This window comes from Polypterus senegalus, chromosome 12, assembly GCF_016835505.1.
Source record: "Polypterus senegalus isolate Bchr_013 chromosome 12, ASM1683550v1, whole genome shotgun sequence".
NCBI classification, from domain to species: Eukaryota; Metazoa; Chordata; class Cladistia; order Polypteriformes; family Polypteridae; genus Polypterus; species Polypterus senegalus.
Genome location: NC_053165.1, coordinates 34,845,720 through 34,859,269, shown reverse-complemented (window position 1 = coordinate 34,859,269; position 13,550 = coordinate 34,845,720).

The window sequence follows — 13,550 nt, the reverse complement described above, 5'->3', positions numbered from 1 at the left end:
AAAGCTTGAATATAATAAAGAAAATAGCCTAAACAATCAGAGGACCAGCTTCTCATTAACTAGTGGTGAAAGTTTCACTTATACACTCCTCACTTATTTATTACCAAATTATTTTGTCCATTTGTCAAAAGCTGGCGAGAAGGTCAGTGAGAAAGAAGAATCTCTCAATGGTGAAAGTAACCCAGGCCCAAACAAAACCTCACCTTTACGAGGCAGGGTCGGCAAAACCTATGATGGATGTAGCAATTTAAAACAAGGACCCAATGTCAAGCAATGCAAATTAAATGATGAAATAGTGAAGGCATTTAAAATGTCAGAGTAAGAAAGAGTGCAATAAATGCAATACACACAAAAAAATCCATACATTAATTTGTTGACACATACAATGCATTGTTAATTGTATATAAATAAATTACTGTTTGCAACTGGGAATATGTAATGTCTGTAATAGTGACTGAAGTAGGAGAGTTCTGGGACTTTAATAGTGAGTGCTATAGGTATTCAAGGAATGTAACTGATTAGATGGCTGCAAAGCTCTTGATGCATGTTGTGTAGCATATAGATAGATAGATAGATAGATAGATAGATAGATAGATAGATAGATAGATACTTTATTCATCCCAAGGGGAAATTCACATACTCCAGCAGCAGCATACTGATACAAGAACAATATTAAATTAAAGAGTAAAAAAAATGCAGGTAAAAACAGACAATAACTTTGTATAATGTTAACGTTTACACCCCCAGGTGGAACTGAAGAGTCGCACAATGTGGGGGAAGAATGATCTCCTCAATCTGTCAGTGGAGCAAAACAATGGCAGCAGTCTGTCGCTGAAGCTGCTCCTCTGTCTGGAGGTAGTACTGTTTAATGGATGCAGTGGATTCTCCATAATTGATAGGAGCCTGCTGAGTGCCCGTCGCTCTGCCACGGATGTCAAACTGTCCAGCTCCATGCCTACAATAAAGCCTGCCTTCCTCACCAGTTTGTCCAGGCGTGAGGCGTCCCTCTTCTTAATGCTACCTCCCCAGCACACCACTGCGTAGTTGAGGGCACTTGCCACAACCATCTGATAGAACATCTGCAGCATCTTATTGCAGATGTTGAAGGATGCCAGTCTTCTAAGGAAGTATAGTCGGCTCTGTCCTTTCTTACACAGAGCATCAGTATTGGCAGACCAGTCCAATTTATCATCCAGCTTTACTCCCAGATATTTATAGGTCTGCACCCTCTTCACACAGTCACCTCCGATGATCACAGGGTCCATGAGGGGCCTGTGTCTTCTAAAATCCACCACCAGTTCCTTGGTTTTTCTGGTGTTCAGGTGTAAGTGGTTTGAGTCACACCATTTAACAAAGTCCTTGATGAGGTTCCTATACTCCTCCTCCTGCCCACTCCTGATGCAGCCCACGATAGCAGTGTCGTCAGCAAACTTTTGCACGTGGCAGGGCTCCAAGTTGTATTGGAAGTCTGATGTATATAGGCTAAACAGGACCGGAGAAAGTACAGTTCCCTGCGGCGCTCCTGTGTTGCTGACCACAATGTCAGATCTGCAGTTCCCGAGACGCACATACTGAGGTCTATCTGTAAGATAGTCACCGATCCATGCCACCAGGTATGAATGTACTCCCATCTCTTTCAGCTTGTCCCTAAGAAGCAGAGGTTGAATGGTGCTGAAGACGCTAGAGAAGTCCAGAAACATAATTCTTACAGCACCACTGCCTCTGTCCAAGTGGGAGATATATGGCCATTGACTAAAACTTTGTTTACAATAAGCTTGCTGTCAAAGATGATAATTTTCTACAAACAGAGATTTGATCAATGGTGGAGACAAGCTAAGATATGTGTGTGTACAATAAGACTAATTATACTGTATTTGGAAACCCACAAATTGCAAACTATAAAATTGCCAGTGTTAAATTAGATCTTATAGTATGAAAGCAATAATTAATAGTTTTTTATATGTAAGGAGCTGTCCTATTTATACACTTAAAATTCTAATTTAACAGTAATTACATTACAGTGCACTAAAACCTTTGACTGTCTATGGACCATGTTGTACAGTACTGTAAAAAGCTGGTACAAGTTGATGATGATCAGAGGCACAGAAAAAAGTTGTGAACAGAAATTCCTCTATACAGTTTATTTTTTCAGCTGCGCATCCACCTTACAGCCCACAAAATTTTTCCTTTTCACTTTCTGTCACTTCTTTTCTCCCACAGCTCTCCTCCAGCCAATCACAATACAGAAAGGTCCAATTTTAAGGTAAATTTGACAGCAACCTTAAAAGACAATTTCTAACGAATATTCAAATGTTAAATGTTTCAAAGCAAAATGTCAGTCTACTGTTTTGGCATTCTTTTTCCTGATTCTTACATACACCATAGGCGGAGTCTATGGAGGGGCAATCCTGGATCAATGCTAGAGAAATGTTTTGACGGTAAAAATGAGATAAGAAGCCTGGTTGCGTTTGACTCTACAGACAACTGAGACTAAATTTAGACTGCAGTTAAAATCTTTTAGCTTAAATGTCATGTCTTGGTTTGGCTGTTTAAATGAACTTTGCAAGTGATTAATATCCAATATGACCATGTATTGATATAAATCTAGAATCTGCAAAGTCAGTAAAAATTAATTTGACTTATGCAGCCTAACAAAGACATTAATACCCACAACACCTTACCTTCTAATTATCTACTGTGCAGGGCATTTGAGAACTGGTCAGGTCCAGATGAAAAGTACAAAATGACTCTCTGAAAAATATGTGTTTAAGGTGCAACATTACAGAAAACACATTGCTATTGGGCTAAACTTGAAGACTTTTTTTGCATTACACATTTCTTATAAAAATCTTCATCCTATGTCACATAAGTTAGAAAGAATTTGTGAACAACAGTATAAACAAGAATCAATGGCTGTTGTATCTAATCTGCTAGTCTGCCAGGTAGTTTACATTGATTGTGGCAGAACAATTATAATTGTACCATGCAGTCCCTTAAATGATAACCATATACACTCACCTAAAGGATTATTAGGAACACCATACTAATACGGTGTTTGACCCCCTTTCGCCTTCAGAACTGCCTTAATTCTATGTGGCATTGATTCAACAAGGTGCTGAAAGCATTCTTTAGAAATGTTGGCCCATATTGATAGGATAGCATCTTGCAGTTGATGGAGATTTGTGGGATGCACATCCAGGGCACGAAGCTCCTGTTCCACCACATCCCAAAGATGCTCTATTGGGTTGAGATCTGGTGACTGTGGGGGCCATTTTAGTACAGTGAACTCATTGTCATGTTCAAGAAACCAATTTGAAATGATTCGAGCTTTGTGACATGGTGCATTATCCTGCTGAAAGTAGCCATCAGAGGATGGGTACATGGTGGTCATGAAGGGATGGACATGGTCAGAAACAATGCTCAGGTAGTCCGTGGCATTTAAACGATGCCCAATTGGCACTAAGGGGCCTAAAGTGTGCCAAGAAAACATCCCCCACACCATTACACCACCACCACCAGCCTGCACAGTGGTAACAAGGCATGATGGATCCATGTTCTCATTCTGTTTACGCCAAATTCTGACTCTACCATTTGAATGTCTCAACAGAAATCGAGACTCATCAGACCAGGCAACATTTTTCCAGTCCTCAACTGTCCAATTTTGGTGAGCTTGTGCAAATTGTAGCCTCTTTTTCCTATTTGTAGTGGAGATGAGTGGTACCCAGTGGGGTCTTCTGCTGTTGTAGCCCATCCGCCTCAAGGTTGTGCGTGTTGTGGCTTCACAAATGCTTTGCTGCATACCTCGGTTGTAACGAGTGGTTATTTCAGTCAAAGTTGCTCTTCTATCAGCTTGAATCATTCGGCCCATTCTCCTCTGACCTCTAGAATCAACAAGGCATTTTCGCCCACAGGACTGCCGCATATTGGATGTTTTTCCTTTTTCACACCATTCTTTGTGAAACCTAGAAATGGCTGTGCGTGAAAATTCCAGTAACTGAGAAGATTGTGAAATACTCAGACCGGCCCGTCTGGCACCAACAACCATGCCACGCTTAAAATTGCTTTAATCACCTTTCTTTCCCATTCTGACATTCAGTTTGGAGTTCAAGAGATTGTCTTGACAAGGACCACACCCCTAAATGCATTGAAGCAACTGACATGTGATTGGTTGATTAGATAATTGCATTAATGAGAAATTGAACAGGTGTTCCTAATAATCCTTTAGGTGAGTGTAGATTGCACTTAGACTCTTGAACAAAACTGAATAGCCTACCACAATAACACAATTCAATAAATTCAATGCTTAATGATTATTTTTAAAGGTTTACTCATGATTCCTGTTTACTAAATACTCAATAATGATCGCAAATAATACGATATCACTATCCAATTAACAGCTTAGCTATTAGTTAAAGAGAATGGGCTATACTTACTTGCTCTCCCTTATTTTATCTTAGCATTTCTTTTCATTTAGTTCATTGTGTTATTGATTACAAAATCATAATTTTATTTCCATTTTCAATTCAATAGGATAGGATGCAACATCTGGTGAACCTGGTGCAAATCAGTAACTCACTTAGTAATAACTGTTTGTGGAAGCCTATACAAATGGTTACTAGATGGCGCTCTACAATAATTAAGTTTCTCGATTGTTTTAGTAGTTTGTCGAACTTTCTCGGTACTTTGTGTTCATATATAAATAGCTGTCGGTTTCTTAGTGTTGAATTATTTTTCGGAGATTGCATCAACTAAATATTGTTGCGATTAATTCAAGTGAAGTTTGTGAAATATTTCTTCTCGTATGTATTTTTAAAAACGGATCATTTTTTACTAAACAGTAATAAGCGTTGTGAGACTGAAAATAAAGAGGGAACACATTCAACCAGTGGCACTGTCAACCAGAGTGTGAAGAAACACAAATATCGTAAATATGATGACAGTCATTTGGACTTTGGTTTTACATCGATAGAAGTCAGTAGTGAAGAGAGGCCGCAGTGTGTACTGTGTACGAAAGTTTTGGCACCAGAGTGCATGCTACCAAGTAAGTTGAAACACCATTTAGAAACCAATCATCCCAGTATGGTCAGTAAATTTCGTGTCTACCAGAAAGTTAAAAGAGTTAAATCAACAAAGAGGTAGTTTTTATAAGCAGGCATTAATACCAAGCAATGCTTTGCTAGCATCTTACAAGGTGGCACATAGAATCGCAAAATGTAAGAAGCCTCATACCATCGCAGAACAACTCATTCTACTGGCTGTTGTAGATATGGTGAACATTTTGATCAGTGAGTCTGCTGGGAAGCCGCTTTCAAAAGTGCCTTTGTCCAATGACAAAATACAGCACATAGCGAAGGACTTCAATGATCAATTCATTCAAAAAATAAAAGGGAAGGAATTTGCATTGCAGCTGGATGAGGCCAATGATGCTCACTTGATTTTCTATGTACGGTTTATAGATAGCAGTAACATTGTAGAAGACCTGTTTTGTAAAAATATCACTGCTGGTGCTTAGACTCAAGACTTGTTTGAGATCCTAGATACTTTTATATCTGAAAATAATCTGGAGTGGACAAAATGCATTGGTGTCTGTACTGATGGTGCTCATTCTAATTCTTTGTGAAACATGATTAAACATAAATGGTGCTGGTGTCCTTTTAGAAGCTGCTCCTCCAGGTTATAATAGTTGGCAGCCTTGCAATTATTTTTTTCTAAACAGTTAAACTGTAATGTTATCAATCTTGTTAATTTTACATCTTTTGAATGTCTTGCTCAAGTTACTCAAGGAGTTTCACACCCTCTGCTACTTACTGTTTATCGTCCACCGAAATATAACCCAACCTTTACTAATGAAGTTTCAAATCTATTATCTATAATAATAATGGTTTATGATAGGTTTATAATACTGGGCATTTTTAATCTTCATATAGATGGTCTTGGTGACGCCAAGGTAAGAGAATTTATGAACCTTGTCGAATTTCGTTTTAATCTTAATCAGCATGTCACACACACATAATGGAGGCCATATAGTGGATTTAGTCATATCAATGGGGCTCTATATTAACGTAACTCAGATCCTGGACATTGGTATCTCTGATAATTACTGTATTCTTTTCACAGCAGAACAATCTCTGATGAGAACCAAAAAGAGGAGCGTATAGTGAAGCAATACCATGTATAGTTATGCCCGATTTTCTAGTATAATTAAGTTTCATCTTAAACTCACTGACTTTTCTAATGCAGGCAGTAATGTAAATAATATGGTTGAGAAGATATGGGTCGCGGTAGACCTGGCAGCACCTAAAAAACATGTTAAGTCATCTACGGTCACAGTATAGTGGAAAACTGAGACAGTCTGCAAACGTTAAAGGGAGTGCTGTAGGGCAAAAAGTCAAGATAGATAGATAGATAGATAGATAGATACTTTATTAATCCCAATAAAAATGAAAAAAATTTAAATAAAATGAATGTTAGCATTTACTCCCCCAGGTGGAATGTCAATGGAGAAAGACTAAACTAACAGTTCATTATGAAATCCTAAAGGGTCATATAGCTATATGTGACTCAGCATTTCATCTAGAGAGAGTGTCATACTTTTCTAAAACTATTATTAAAAGCACAGGAAATCCAAAAGTCTTATTTTCAACCGTTGATCACCTTTTAAACCCAGCTCCATTAACACAGAAAGCATCAGAGGCTAGAAGTGAAGATTTAGCAATATACAGTATATTAAACTAAACTCCAGGGTCTTCTAAAGTATATGGTGTGCAAACCATTTATCAGAGTTACTAGGATCAACAGGTTCTTTCACACAGGCTTCCAAATATACCACTGTTATGTATCAGTTTGAATTTAGGTGTATTTTACATTTTATTGTTTTTGTTAATTTTGAGTTATTTTTCATGTTTTCATATTATTTTGGTTAGATTCACTTATATAATTTGTTGTGTGCTATCCACATAAATGTGTTTCCATTCCCTGTGTTTTGTGGGTAAAGTAACAGGTAGCATGGCCACACAAAGTCATGACTACTAGCTCCTCATTCTGGCTATTTATTCCAGTCAAAGTGAGACCCAGCGGTTGACTATTGATTTTGTTTGGAGTTCTGTGATTACTGTATTTTTATGTTTGGATTTTCTGATTTTTTTCTGTTTTTTGATCATTTATACATTGCCCATAAATTGTTCTTTTTAGATGTGTTTTGAGACTTGTTTGTCTGAAACTGCCTTTTAGGCAAAACTTTTATAACTTTTTTTTATTATTTTTGTAAATATACTCTCAAATTATGAAAATTAAACTTTTAAATTGTCTTTACAATCCAGTATTTTCACAGTTTTAGTTTGATTGTAAGGCATTTTTAGGCATGTTCACATAAAATGCGCAAAGCACCTATTACGATAACCCAGGTCTGTCTGTCTGTTAAGTCTGTTTGTCTGCCTGAAATAACTCAGCCCCCTGTGAAAGAATTTTGTTGAATTATGGCACACTTACTCTTCAAGGAAATTTGTTGAGAAAGCTCAACTTTCGTTGAGATATCTTGAACAAATCCCACTGCATGCAGTATTACATTTTTAAAATCTACCATTAAAAACCTTTTGCGAATATGCAACCTTGTCTGTCTTAAAACAGAGAAATGTTATGTGTGACTTCAACTGGAAATTAGTTTAATGGTTCAATCTTACTTGGACAGCTGTTACACCAGCTTGTATGTTTTGTATATTTTCCTCCTTTTTATCTCTAATAGCTAGTACTCATGGCAAACAGATCCAAAGTACAAAATAATGAAACACCTTCAGATTGCATGCATGGGTAGGAAGTCACTGTCACTGGCTGCTTGCACATGTGTCATGGCAGTCCTTCACTGACATGTCAAGATGGGTGCACTTATACATCAGCAAGTTGTGTATGCTTTATAAAGTCTTCCCAGTGGCTAGAGGGCAAACAAAAGAGAAGCAGTACATTAGCACTGGAAGCCAATACTGCACATAGAACTCTGGATGACATCTAGCCAGTGCATTATAAAGCCTGAACATGACCTCTTTGAACTTGAATTCTGCACATTGTGCTATATCATCTGACATTTGTTAGTCTTCTAACTAATGGCTTCTGAACACTATCTGTCAGCTAATAATGACAACTTCACCATGACTTCTAAATCCTTTTCATAAAGGTATACTTTCGATTTTCAGACGTCTCATTTTGAATTCACACTTAATGTTTTTACTTTGTCAGGCCCCTTCTTCAGGCAAGATGTAATACAGAAACTGAAGTTCCTGAGTTTATATCCACACACTAGGACAAGAAACAACAATGGTAAATTTTGAATGAAAACTCTTAAATGTAAAAATTAATAGGTTCATTCAGGCTAAGATTAATTTAACAGGAGATAGAAGAACAATGTATGGTCAAGATCTTTAGATAAGATAACTGTCCAATAAAGTCCTTTGAAGTTTGTGAAGTTTTTCAAAACAATGCAGATCTGTAGTCAGGTTGTCTGTGTCAGTCTGAGAGATGCAAACAGTCTTCATATCTGGCTATAAAACTCTTGTCTCTGTTCAAGCCATGCTGTAATGTATTAAATTTTAACATGAGCTTAACTTCCCATTCTTTTCTCTCTTGCTGCGTTTTGAAGTTGCCCATAAGCACTGTGACTTTAAAGTCCCTCTCACAGTGTCCATGGCTGTTAAAGTGGGCCGCTACAGGAACATCTGTGTTGCCATGTTTAATGTGGAATCTGTGTAAATTCATTCTCTGGCGGAGTGTTTGTCCAGTTTCTCCCACATAGAGTGTAGTGTCAGGACATTTCATGCAGAGAATTAGGTAGACAACATTCGATGATCTGCAGGAAAATGATCCCTTTATGTGATGTTCAAGTCGGAGTTTGGTATAATTATACGGTCTGTATTGTAGATGTGGGCACACGTTTTACATCTTTTCTGTAGGCAGGAGATGTGCCATTTTCTGTTGGTTTATTTAGGAGCTTGGACAATTAGTTGCTGAAGGTTTGGTGGTTGTCTGTATGCCAGGAGAGGAGGTTCAGGAAATACATTTTTTAGTGTTAGGTCGTTGTTTAGTATTGGCTGAAGTTCCTTTATAGTTTTTCAAGTGTTTCAAGATGTGGGTTGTAGGTGACAACAAGGGGAATGCGGTTCTTGTTGTCTTTGTTTTATATTCCAGAAGGTTCTCTCTGGGTATGGCAGTAGCTCTTCGTATTTGAGTGTCTGTTGTTTTGGGGTATAACCTTGTTTGATGAATTTTGTCTGAGCTCCTGCAGTTGTTGATCCCGGTCTGTCGGGTCTGAGCAAATACGATTGTACCGTATTGCTTGGCTAAAAATAATGGAGCGCCTTATATGTTTGGGGTGAAAGCTATCACTTCTTAGGTAGGTCCGTCTGTCTGTTGGTTTGTGAAAAACAGAAGTTACAAGGGTGTTGTTTTTCAGTTGAACTGTGGTGTCAAGGAAGCTGACTTCTGTTTCTGAGTAATTCAGCTTCAGCTTTATGTTGGGGTGAAAAGAATTGTATTCATTATGAAAATGGAGGAGGTCCTTCTCACTGGCAGTCCAGATTATGAAGATGTCATCTATGTAACGGAGATATAACATTGGTTTTAAGATGCACATTGACATGAAATCTTCCTCCAATTTTGCCATAAATAGGTTTGCATAGTGAGGTGCAAACCGACAGCCCATTGCAGTCCCCATTTGTTGCAAGTAGCAATCTTGTCCAAAAGAGAATAGATTATGTGTCAGAGTGAATTTTATCATTTCTATTACTGACTTTGTGGGTAAATCATGTTGTCCGAGGTACGTTTCACATGCCAGTATGCCATCATCATGGGGGATGTTTGTATACAGGGCCTCAACATCCATTGTGGCCAGTAAGGTTCCCTCAGGTAAGGGCCCAAAGCAGACAGTTTTTTAAGAAGTCAGTGGTGTCCTGGATGTAGCTGGTTGTGTTGCGGGCGAGAGGTTTAAGAATGTGTTCCACCCAACCTGAAACCTTTTCTGTCAGGGAGCCAATTCCTGAGATGATGGGCCTTCCTGGGTTCCCTTCTTTGTGGATTTTAGGAAGCATGTAGAAGTAACCCATTTTGGGGTTCTCAGGAATTAAACTGTTTACCTGATCCCTGATGTCAAGAGGAAAGCTACTTACTATCTTTTTTAGTTCCTTTTGTAGAGATCTGTTGGGTCTTCTTGCAGTTTATAATAATGCATAGTATTCGACAATTGTCTTTGTGCCTCCTGTATATAGTCTGATGTGTTCATGATGACTAAAGCACCCCCTTTGTCTGCTGGTTTGATAATGATTTCTGTATTATCTCTTAGTGAATGTATGGCTCTCCGCTCTTCCCCAGTGATGTTTTCTATCTGATTTTGCTGCCTGTTTAAGATCCCTGTTTTTACTCTCTGTCGGAAGCAGTCTATATAATTATCCAGTGAGGGGTTTCTGCCAGCTTCTGGTGTCCATGTGGATTTACTGGTGGGGTTGTTGTAACTGCTTGTTGTTGGTTCCTGTGTGTTACCGTTCTCTTTGTTGTGGAAAAATTCTTTTAGTCTGAGTTTTCTGAAGAATTCTTCCATATCACTGCAGAGTCTGATGTTATCAATGGGCTTTGCAGGACAATATGAGAGTCCCTTTGTGAGTACTGAAATCTCTGCTTCATTTGGTGTGTATGAGGAGAGATTAACAATGCAGGTCTGTTGCTCTTTGTTTTTTGTTATTAAGTGTCCAGCTTTCTCTCGTAATCTATGTAGCTTTTTCTTTTTGTTGACAATAAGGAGTTTCTGGAGTCTTTTGTAATAGCGATGGAGTTCCTTTACCATCTCCTGACTGTCATTTTCAACTGAAAAACAACACCCTTGTAACTTCTGTTTTTCACAAACCAACAGACAGACGGACCTACCTAAGAAGTGATAGCTTTCACCCCAAACATATAAGGCCCATTATTTTAGCCAAGCAATACGGTACAATCAGATTTGCTCAGACCGGCAGACCGGGATCAACAACTGCAGGAGCTCAGACAAGAATTCATCAAACAAGGTTATACCCCCAAAACAACAGACACTCAAATACGAAGAGCTACTGCCATACCCAGAGAGAACCTTCTGGAATATAAAAACAAAGACAACAAGAACCGCATTCCCTTGTTGTCACCTACAACCCACATCTTGAAACACTTCGAAAAACTATAAAGGAACTTCAGCCAATACTAAACAACGACCTAACACTAAAAAATGTATTTCCTGAACCTCCTCTCCTGGCATACAGACAACCACCAAACCTTCAGCAACTAATTGTCCGAAGCTCCCTAAATAAACCAACAGAAAATGGCACATCTCCCTGCCTACAGAAAAGATGTAAAACGTGTGCCCACATCTACAATACAGACCGTATAATTATACCAAACTCCCGACTTGAACATCACATAAAGGGATCATTTTCCTGCAGATCATCGAATGTTGTCTACCTAATTCTCTGCATGAAATGTCCTGACACTACACTCTATGTGGGAGAAACTGGACAAACACTCCGCCAGAGAATGAATTTACACAGATTCCACATTAAACATGGCAACACAGATGTTCCTGTAGCGGCCACACTTTAACAGCCATGGACACTGTGAGAGGGACTTTAAAGTCACAGTGCTTATGGGCAACTTCAAAACGCAGCAAGAGAGAAAAGAATGGGAAGTTAAGCTCATGTTAAAATTTAATACATTACAGCATGGCTTGAACAGAGACAAGAGTTTTATAGCCAGATATGAAGACTGTTTGCATCTCTCAGACTGACACAGACAACCTGACTACGCGTGTAATACTGTACATTTGTTTACATTAAATTTCATGTCAAAAATCTACCCAAGCCTGTTTGCTGCCCACCTGTAATGATTATAGATTATCTGCCAATCCTCCAAACTTAGTATCTTCTGCAAACTTAATTGGCTTGTTATTTATATCCATCCATCCATTTTCCAACCCGCTGAATCTGAATACAGGGTCACGGGGGTCTGCTGGAGCCAATCCCAGCCAACACAGGGCAGGAACCAATCCTGGGCAGGGTGCCAACCCACCGCAGGACACACACAAACACACCCACACACCAAGCACACACTAGGGCCAATTTAGAATCGCCAATCCACCTAACCTGCACGTCTTTGGATTGTGGGAGGAAACCGAGCGCCGGAGGAAACCCACGCAGACACGGGAGAACATGCAACTCCACGCAGGGAGGACCTGGGAAGCGAACCCGGGTCTCCTAACTGCGAGGCAGCAGCGCTACCACTGCGCCACCGTGCCGCCCATTTGTTATTTATATTTCTTTCTAAATAATTTATATATATTAAAAACAGCAGCAACCCTAGCACTGACACCTGTGGGACAGCACACTTAACATCAGCCAATTCTGAATCCTTACACCATAACTCTCTGCTTCCTGTGAATTTACGAACAACAAAGAATAAATACAAAGGTCTTTTGGGAGAATCCAATCTTGGACAACCAGGAATTGCATGGATTTCCCAGGTGATATCATTTGTCACAAAAAGACTAAAGAAAAGACTAAGGATACCCCCATGGAACAGGCTTTTTAATTTAACATTTTATTTCATTTACATTTATTTAAACATTGACACATCCTTTCAGATTTCATTTAAATAGTAACTTAAGTTATTATTACCCATCACACAGAACATACAACTGTAGTTTTTGGAGGTAGTTTGATTTTACAGCTATATAATTGTATGTAATCTAATTGTAGATTAATTTATATCTTTGAGTGTTGATGTTTAAAGCAACAAAATATCATGAAACTTCAGTTCTTCATAATGCATAAAAGATTTGCAAACTACTTTGCATTTTATATTTAAAATAGTTAAATAATAATTTTATATTACACTGTATACAATACTATTTGACTTCCAATTTAAGACACACTATTGTCATTTGTTTCTAAACCTAAGATTGGGGTGTTTCATTGTCACACCTCACAACACCTTCTACCTTTGGCATGCATGTGCATGTGAGACTAAAAATTGATTCAGTGTGCATGGGCTTGTCAAGTACAACTGATTTCATGAAAAGGAGAAAAAATGTTTGTGTATATACCAGTATATTTACTTGTAATTCTTGTATGCCTCCTATTAGTAAATTTTGTCTCAAAGTCTATTTTTGAAAGGGTAGTGCATCTTAAATTTGTATGCAGCTTAAATGGGAAGCAATACATAGAGTTCTACCAGTATCTTAGAATAGCTTTTTCTTAGAATGTAACTTACTTCTTATTTCTTCGATTATTTGTTCAACATGACGTTTATAACATTGTCTAGTTTATATATCTATTTGCAAGAATATGCAAAAATAACTTGATCACCCAAATTTCCTAAGAATGTTATACCTGGTAAAAGACCAACCCAGATGATTCTCAACATAGTCCTTGCTTCTTGCAGGCACGAAAGAAATAAGTATAGGTTTGTCCCTCTGTTTTTGACCATATAAATCTAATATATAATACATATAATTAACAAAAGTCTGAACAAAAATCTGATCACTTGGCTTG